Source organism: Arachis hypogaea, chromosome 18 (genome assembly GCF_003086295.3).
Source record: "Arachis hypogaea cultivar Tifrunner chromosome 18, arahy.Tifrunner.gnm2.J5K5, whole genome shotgun sequence".
Lineage (NCBI taxonomy): Eukaryota > Viridiplantae > Streptophyta > Magnoliopsida > Fabales > Fabaceae > Arachis > Arachis hypogaea.
In genome coordinates this window covers 78,199,341-78,208,328 of record NC_092053.1, presented here as the reverse complement: position 1 = coordinate 78,208,328, position 8,988 = coordinate 78,199,341, and the positions used below count along the sequence as shown (strand labels likewise).

The following is an 8,988-nucleotide window of genomic DNA, read 5'->3' as shown; positions in this document are numbered from 1 at the left end:
AGTTAGCATTTGAGCACAAACATTAACTTAAACGTATTATGGTATGAAACCCAATTGAATATCATGGTTTATGGGATTGGGCCTAAAGAATTGATGAGTCTGGAGCTTTAATTTGTTGAGTCTTGTGTCATTACTTGTTTATCACTAAGTTTGCTCAATGAATGTTACAGAATTGGACCACAGCCTCATCAGAATTATGGACCATAAACCCAAAGCAAAAGGAATTCAGGGAAAGGCCTCAAAGCCCAAGAAACACAACAGAAGCTCAATTTAGAAAGTGTATAAATAGGATAGAATTTAAGTTAGTTGGGGACTTTTACACAGAACTTTTGGGGAGAAAAACACGGAGAACTTTGGATCATTTTCTTTTAGTTTTGTAATTGAATTCAGAGCTATGACTCACTAAACCCCTTCCATTGGGTTAGGGAGCTCTATTGTAATTCAATGAATCAATAATAGTTTTATCTTCTTCTTCAATCTTTTCTCTTGAATTTTGTTAGAAAGCTTCTCGATCTAATTCCATTGGGTAGTTGTCTTGGGAAAGAAACTACCCATAATTGGAATCCTTCGGAACCTTGGGAAAGGAATGGAGGATTCATGCTAGAGAAGCTTTCTCACAGTGAATTGGATTGGGGTTTGGATGGATATTGTGACATGTAATCCTACCAAATTGTGGTTCATGAAACTGTGTGGTATAATCAGTGATCGAGCATCATCTCTTCTTATGAACATTTAAACCAAGGGATTGGGAATTTGTTTGTTTTTAGAGAGAATTGGTGAGCCAAGGGATTGGGATCCAATCATATAAGATTGCCAAGCAAAATTCAATGAATGCATTGGTTGAGGAAGGGATAAAAGTTGTTTTGATTCGGAGATCTCAATATCTCCTAACACCCAATGAACTCCCATTTCTGATCTACCACTTTCTCTTTACATTCTGCAATTAAATTCATGCAATCACCCCCATCCCTTTTAATTTCAGCAATTTAGCTTCTCACTCTTTAATTCATGCAATTTTACATTCCGCAATTCTCATCGAAATCTTGATTCCGCTCAACTAGAACATACTTCTAATCCGAATTGCTCACTCAACCAATCCTTGTGGGATTCGACCTCACTCTATTGTGAGTTTTTACTTGACGATAACCGGTGCACTTGCCGGAAGGAATTTTGCCGATCGTGCAATTTCCTAAATCGTAGCATAACAAGTTTATGCGCATCAAGTTTATGGCGCCGTTGCCGGGGATTGGTTTTCGATTGACAATTCTCAAATTGGAAGTTAACTAGATTGAGCATTTTTCTTGCTTTGTTAATTCAGTTCAAGTTACTTGTTGAATTTTAATTTCTGCACTCTGTTACATGCTTTCTTTCTTTATGCCTTTAAATTCAAGCAACTAACTCACTGACTCACTAACTATTTGAATTAATTCCTCAACTGCTCTAACCATACTCTTCCATTAACCAAGAGTATTTCACTTGTTTGGTGCATGTGCTGTGTTCTTGTATGACAGGTAGGAGAGGAGAGACATCAACTCCTCCATATACCGAACCAGAGAGGACCCTTCATAGACTTAGAAGGGAAGCAAGAGGGAAGAGAGTACTGAGAGAAGAGGAATCTGAAGGAGAATCTGAGGACAATTTTGAGGAAGCTTTAGATCTCAACATGGATAGAGAAGTTCACAACCATGAGAGGGCTGATGGAAACAATGCCATTCCTGAGAGGAGGGTTCTTGGTTCATACATAAACCCAACCTCTGGGAATTGTGGTAGCAGCATTCAGAAACCACCCATTCAGGCCAACAATTTTGAACTCAAACCACAGCTAATATCACTTGTGGAGGATCATTGTTCATTTGGTGGGAGTGCCAATGAAGATCCAAACCAACATCTCACAAAATTTCTGAGAATTTGCGACACTGTGAAGTCCAATGGAGTCCAGGAAGATACCTATAAACTGCTCTTGTTCCCATTTTCACTTAGGGACAAGGCAGCTAAGTGGCTGGAATCATTCCCAAGGGGGAGCCTAACAACTTGGGATGAGGTGGAGAGCAAGTTTCTGGCACGTTTCTACCCCCCACAAAAGGTCAATAGGCTTCGATCTGAGGTTCAGACTTTTAGACAACAAGATGGTGAAACTCTCTACGAGGCATGGGAGAGGTTCAAGGATTTGACAAGGAAATGCCCACCAGACATGTTCCATGACTGGGTGCAATTGCATATTTTCTATGATGGACTTTCTTATGAATCAAGGAAGGCTGTAGACCATTCATCAGGAGGTTCATTGAACAGGAAAAAGACTGTGGAAGAAGCCATTGAAGTGATTGAGACAGTGGCTGAGAATGAGTACTACTATGCTTCAGAGAGACACAACACTAAGGGAATCATGGAGCTGAGCCATGTTAATACAATTTTAGCCCAAAACAAGGTGTTTGCCAAGCAACTAGCAGAGCTCCCCAGGAAATTAGAAACAAAGCAAGTGGCTGCAATACACACACAAGATCAAGAGGAAGTAAGCACTGAAGGAGGTGATTGGGAAGAGGCCAACTATGTGGGAAACCAACAAAGGCAATCATATGATCCACATTCCAACACTTACAATCCAGGATGGAAAAACCACCCAAACTTTGGGTGGGGGAACCAACAAACCCAACCACAAAACCACAAACCTTACAACCACAACCAACATAACAATTCCACATACCAAAACTCCAACCAAAGATCATACCAAGCCACACAAAACACTTACTCCCAACCATCATATCATGGCCAAAATAATCAACCTACCCAACCTAATCCGAACCAACAATTTCAAGATCAATTAAACAGGATAGAAGGAATGCTTGCAACCATGAGTCAAGACATAACCGAATTGAAAGCCTTTAAGGAAGAAGTAAATTCTAACCTGCAAAACCAAGGAGCTGCCATCCAGAAGCTAGAAAATCAAATTGTGTATTTGTCTAAGCAAACCCCTGGGCCAAGCGTTTCTCATGCTGCCAAGGCTATTGCAAGGGAAGAATGTAAGGCTATAACCCTCAGAAGTGGAAAGAATCTAAAGGAGATCTCAAAGGAAACCACAGAGGATGAAGCAAAGGAAAATGTGAGAGACAAGGAACAAGGACAATCTTTTACACCGTCTGCAACAAAAGAAAAAGAAAAAGAGGTCCTGAAGCCTTATACACCTAAAGCACCATATCCTCAACGTTTGATGAAAAGTGAAAAGGATGGCCAATTCTCCAGATTCTTGGAGATTTTCAAGAAGCTTCAAATCAACATTCCGTTTGCTGAGGCAATAGAGCAAATGCCACTCTATGCAAAATTCTTAAAGGAATTAATGACCAAGAAGAGAAGCTGGAGAAATGAGGAAACTGTGTTGTTAACTGAAGAATGCAGTGCCATCATTCAGCACAAATTGCCTCAGAAATTGAAGGATCCAGGCAGTTTCCAAATCCCCTGCATCATAGGAGAAGTCATGGTGGAGAAGGCCTTGTGTGACTTAGGGGCCAGTATCAATTTGATGTCTCTAACAATGATGAGAAGAATGAAGATTGAGGAAGCCAAACCAACAAGAATGGCCCTCCAATTGGCAGATCGAACTTTTAAATTCCCTCATGGGATAGTTGAGGATTTGTTGGTGAAAGTGGGAGATTTTATATTTCCTGCTGATTTTGTGGTGTTAGATATGGAGGAAGAAGCCAAAGCTTCAATAATTCTGGGAAGACCCTTCCTGGCTACTGCTGGAGCCATCATAGATGTACAAAAGGGTGAACTCACTCTTAGACTACATGATGAGAAATTGGTGTTTAACGTATTCAAGGCAATGAGCTATCCATCAGAATCACTAAGGGAATGCATGAGGGTGGATGTAGTGGACATTGCAGTACAAGAAACCTTTGAGGAAACAACAAAGGAAGTGGCAGAGGAGGAGTTCACCAAGGATATTGAAGTTAGTGACATCAAGGCTGCTGAAACAACCATGCCAAGCATGCCAGAGAGAGTGAAAGAAGAGAAGGAAGCACCAAAACCTGAGCTCAAAGCATTGCCCCCTAATCTCAAGTATGCATACTTGGGTAGTGATGAGAGCCATCCTGTTATCATTAGCTCTGCCCTGAGTCAAGAACAGGAAGAAGAATTGATCAAGGTGCTACAAACTCATCAAGATGCCATTGGATGGACCCTAGCTGATTTGAAGGGGATAAGTTCATCCATATGCATGCATAAAATCTTGTTAGAAGAGGATGCTAGACCCTCCATTCAAGCTCAGAGAAGATTGAATCCCGTCATGAAAGAAGTGGTACAAAAGGAGGTCATGAAGTTATGGCAGGCAGGGGTAATCTACCCCATTTCTGATAGCCCATGGGTTAGTCCCATCCATGTAGTTCCCAAGAAAGGTGGCATAATTGTGGTGCCAAATGAGAGGAACGAACTCATACCCACAAGAACTGTCACTGGGTGGAGGATGTGCATAGACTACAGGAAGCTCAATGAAGCCACCAGAAAAGATCATTTCCCACTCCCATTCATGGATCAGATGCTTGAAAGGCTTGCAGGACATGCTTACTATTGCTTTCTGGATGGATACTCAGGCTATAATCAGATAGTAGTTGATCCTAGAGATCAAGAGAAAACATCATTTGTTTGTCCATATGGAGTTTTTGCTTATAGACGCATGCCCTTTGGATTGTGCAATGCACCTGCCACTTTCCAAAGATGCATGTTGTCCATCTTTTCGGACATGATTGAAAAATTTATTGAGGTTTTCATGGATGATTTTTCTGTGTTTGGAGATTCTTTTCCTAGCTGCCTACACCACCTTGCCTTGGTGCTTAAGAGGTGCCAAGAGACCAACCTAGTATTAAACTGGGAAAAGTTTCATTTCATGGTCACAGAAGGAATAGTCCTTGGCCACAAAATCTCTAATAGAGGCATTGAGGTGGATAGAGCTAAGGTGGAACTCATTGAAAAACTACCTCCACCAAGTAATGTCAAGGCAGTTAGGAGTTTTTTGGGACACGCTGGTTTTTACAGAAGGTTTATTAGAGACTTTTCTAAAATAGCCAAACCTTTGAGTAACTTGCTTGTCTCTGATACACCCTTTGTATTTGATAAAAATTGCATGCTAGCCTATGAACTTTTGAAGCAAAAACTTTCCTCTGCACCTATCATTGCCCCACCTGATTGGAACTTACCTTTTGAACTGATGTGTGATGCATCAGACCTTGCTATTGGGGCAGTGTTAGGACAAAGGAAAGACAATTTGGTACATGTGATTTATTATGCCAGTAAAGTCTTGAATGATAACCAAAGGAATTACACAACCACTGAAAAAGAACTCTTGGCAATAGTCTTTGCATTTGACAAATTTAGATCCTATCTCATTGGATCTAAAGTCATTGTCTTCACTGATCATTCAGCTTTAAAATACTTACTTGCTAAACAAGAATCCAAACCAAGACTTATTAGATGGGTTCTTTTGTTGCAGGAATTTGACATTGAAATCAAAGACAAGAAGGGTGTAGAGAACAAGGTGGCAGACCATTTATCAAGGATACCATGTGAAGAAGGAAGCGCACAAAGCACACATATAAATGAGTGCTTTCCTGATGAACAACTCATGGTAATTCACAAAGCACCCTGGTTTGCAGACATAGCAAACTTCAAGGCCACTGGGAGTTTGCCGTTGGAATTTAACAAGCATCAAAGGAAGAAATTGGTAAATGATGCCAAATACTTCATCTGGGACGAACCATACTTGTTCAAAAAATGTTCGGATGGCATACTCAGAAGATGCATATCAGAGGAAGAAGGAAGGGAAGTCTTATGGGACTGCCATGGCTCCACTTATGGAGGACATTTTGCAGGAGAAAGAACAGCAGCTAAGGTGTTGCAGTGTGGTTTTTATTGGCCCACTATCTTCAAAGATGCAAAGGAACTAGTGAAGCACTGCCATGAATGCCAGAAAGCGGGGAACCTGCCAAGAAGAAATGAAATGCCACAACAATTCATTCTGGAACTTGAATTGTTTGATGTATGGGGGATAGATTTCATGGGACCCTTTCCCACCTCATACTCAAATAATTACATTCTTGTAGCAGTAGACTATGTCTCCAAATGGGTTGAAGCAATAGCAACTCCAACCAATGATAATAAGATAGTCATGAACTTCCTCAGAAAACACATTTTTTGCCGTTTTGGGGTTCCAAGAGCAATCATCAGTGATGGAGGAAGCCACTTCTGCAACAAACCATTAGAGGCATTGCTTCTAAAATATGGAGTCAAACACAAGGTAGCCACACCATACCATCCACAGACAAGTGGGCAAGCCGAAATATCTAATAGAGAACTCAAAAGAATCCTGGAAAAGACTGTGGGAACTTCAAGGAAGGACTGGTCGATTAAGCTAGATGATGCTCTTTGGGCATATAGGACAGCTTTCAAAACACCAATTGGAATGTCTCCTTACCAACTAGTATATAGAAAAGCTTGCCATTTGCCACTGGAGTTGGAGCACAAGGCATTCTGGGCCTTGAAAATCTTGAACTTGGACAGCAAAGCTGCTGGAGAAAGAAGGATGTTGCAAATTCAAGAGTTGGAAGAATTCAGAGCTGAAGCTTATGAGAATGCCAAAATTTACAAAGAAAGAGCAAAGAAGAAGCATGACAGCAACATACCCCCAAGGAAATTTGAAGAAGGACAAAAAGTATTGCTCTACAATTCTAGGCTGAAGCTATTTCTAGGGAAGCTAAAATCAAGGTGGTTTGGACCATTCCTTGTCACCAAGGTCTCCCAATATGGACAAGTAGAAATCATGGAAGAAAAGTCACAACGAACCTTCACTGTGAACGGTCAAAGACTCAAACATTACTTGGGAGATGTGGAGGAGAAGGACAAGGTTAAATATAACCTCAACTGAGGAAGACAACCGTCAAGCTAGTGACGTTAAAGAAGCGCTTGTTGGGAGGCAACCCAACCTGAGGTAATACCCCTTTGCTGTTTCTTTTATTTGTTTCAATAAAAAGGGTGAAGTAGTTTCTGTGCATTGCAAAGAATTAAGTTTGGTGTTTCACACCAAACAATGAATTTGTGGATCAATAATTCAAAGGGGAATGTGTGACTCTAAGTTTGGTGTTCCACCATAAAGATCAACTGAACACAATAACCTTTGAATTATATGAAAGGAACAACCATTCTAAGCAATCACAGGAATGCTTAAAATCCTTAGCAGCAACTTCATTCCAAGGAGAACTCAAGGATTCAAAGAACAGAGAAGTAAGCAGGAGACTAAGTTTGGTGTTCACACACCAACTTAAGACTCAGACACTTGCCCATACATAGTTGAGCTAACCACTCAAGTGCTTGAGAAACAAGCAACTTCATCACTCTTTGCAGGAAAGGAAACAAGGATCTTAGAAAGAACATGAAGCAACAACTAGGAGAAGAAGGAGAAATCAAATTGTTTCCTGGCAACAAAGAGAAAACAAGGAATTTCACAAGGTGGTGTTGTTCCTTGACAATTCTTTAAAAAGGGCAAACAAAAGCATGATTGTTCTGGTTTAACCTGTAATTGTTGAATCTTTCTGGAATGTGAAGTTTCTAGTATGTTTGTCCGTTTACTGCTTTGAATAAAGTGAATGCCTAGATGTTTGGATATAACTTCACCTTCTTAAACAAATGCTTGCCATGCTTGTTCTGTTTCCAAAAATAAAAGAAAAGTTTGAACAAAAGTAACTTGGCTCAATTAGTGACAAATCAAGTAGAATTAAGTGGTGGTATGCATGCTTGATTGTTTAGTCAGATCACTGGAAATAGAATGAAGAATTATCATTTTTTGTGTAGAAATTGAAAACTGTCTATGGATCTTGATGAATAAATGTCTTTGGCCATGAAAAAGAAAGAAAAAGAAGAAGAAAAAGCCACTGAAAAAGGGCAACCAAAAAGCAAAAAAATTGAGAAAATAAGCTAGGCACCAATGGTTTGAACTTCTGAGACAAATGCCTGTGGTGTTTATGTATTAAGGATATGCTTGGATGAATAGGTTCTGAGGAGTGTTTCAACACTTGGTAACTTGGGTTAACTAACCCGGGATTATCAACCAAAAGTCCATTATCAAGAGCAACCTAAATACAAAACATTTAGTCACACAAAGAGGTGCTGGGCACCAATGTCTCAAGAAGAAATGTGAACTAAAATGCCTGTAGTGGATATGTGTAGTGCACTGATAAGAAAAAGAAAATGCCAAAGGCTTGTGCAACACATGACACTAAGCAAACAAGGAGCAAAGGAGCTCTAAGAAAAAGAAAAGAAAAACAAAGAAGAGAAAAGTGCCAAGGACATAAGAATAACAAGAGGCCATAGCAGTGTTTGATGGATGCAATGAAAAAGTGATAATCTTACCTGATAAGAATGAAAAAGTGATGCTGCAACTTTCTGCATAAAACCCTTCTGATGAACTTCAAAAGCTTGCTAATATAGCCAATGTAATTGCTTTCTGTTTCATACTTTCTTCTCAAATAACTCAGGACTTGCTTAGGGACAAGCAAGTATTAAGTTTGGTGTTGTGATGCCAAGGCATCTTAGGCTAGTTTCACTAGCATTTTTCTGTTAGTTTTAGTTGTTTTATGCATTTTCTTGAGCTTAAAGTAACCAAGAATGGTTAAATGAATAACAAAGCAATGAATCATCCAAACAGTATGATTTTGATGCAAATTCCATGAGTTTTTAGTTATATTACTTGAATGCTATGAATGGAAGATTTCTCATGAAATTTTGCAAGACTTTGATGCAATTGTTTGGATGATTTCAGGGAAGAAGAGGCTAGGCAAGGAAGCAACAAAATCAATAAAGGAAGCTTGAATATCACATGTGGAGTTTAAGTTCCAGTTTAAGCTTAAACTGGAGCTTAAACGCTAGAATCATGAAGGCTAAGAAATGCTGGAACTGGCGTTTAACCTCCAGTTTAACCTTAAACTGGAAGTTAAACGCCAGAATGAG

At 39.8% G+C, this 8,988-nt stretch overlaps 1 non-coding gene across 1 annotated transcript; it reads right to left on the bottom strand.

The window, feature by feature from the left end:
• Positions 1-2,089: 2,089 nt before the first annotated feature.
• On the bottom strand, positions 2,090-2,193 carry LOC112774316 (small nucleolar RNA R71). The gene has a single exon (XR_003188811.1). It is a non-coding gene; the product is annotated as a small nucleolar RNA R71 (small nucleolar RNA).
• Between the last annotated feature and the right edge of the window lie 6,795 nt (positions 2,194-8,988).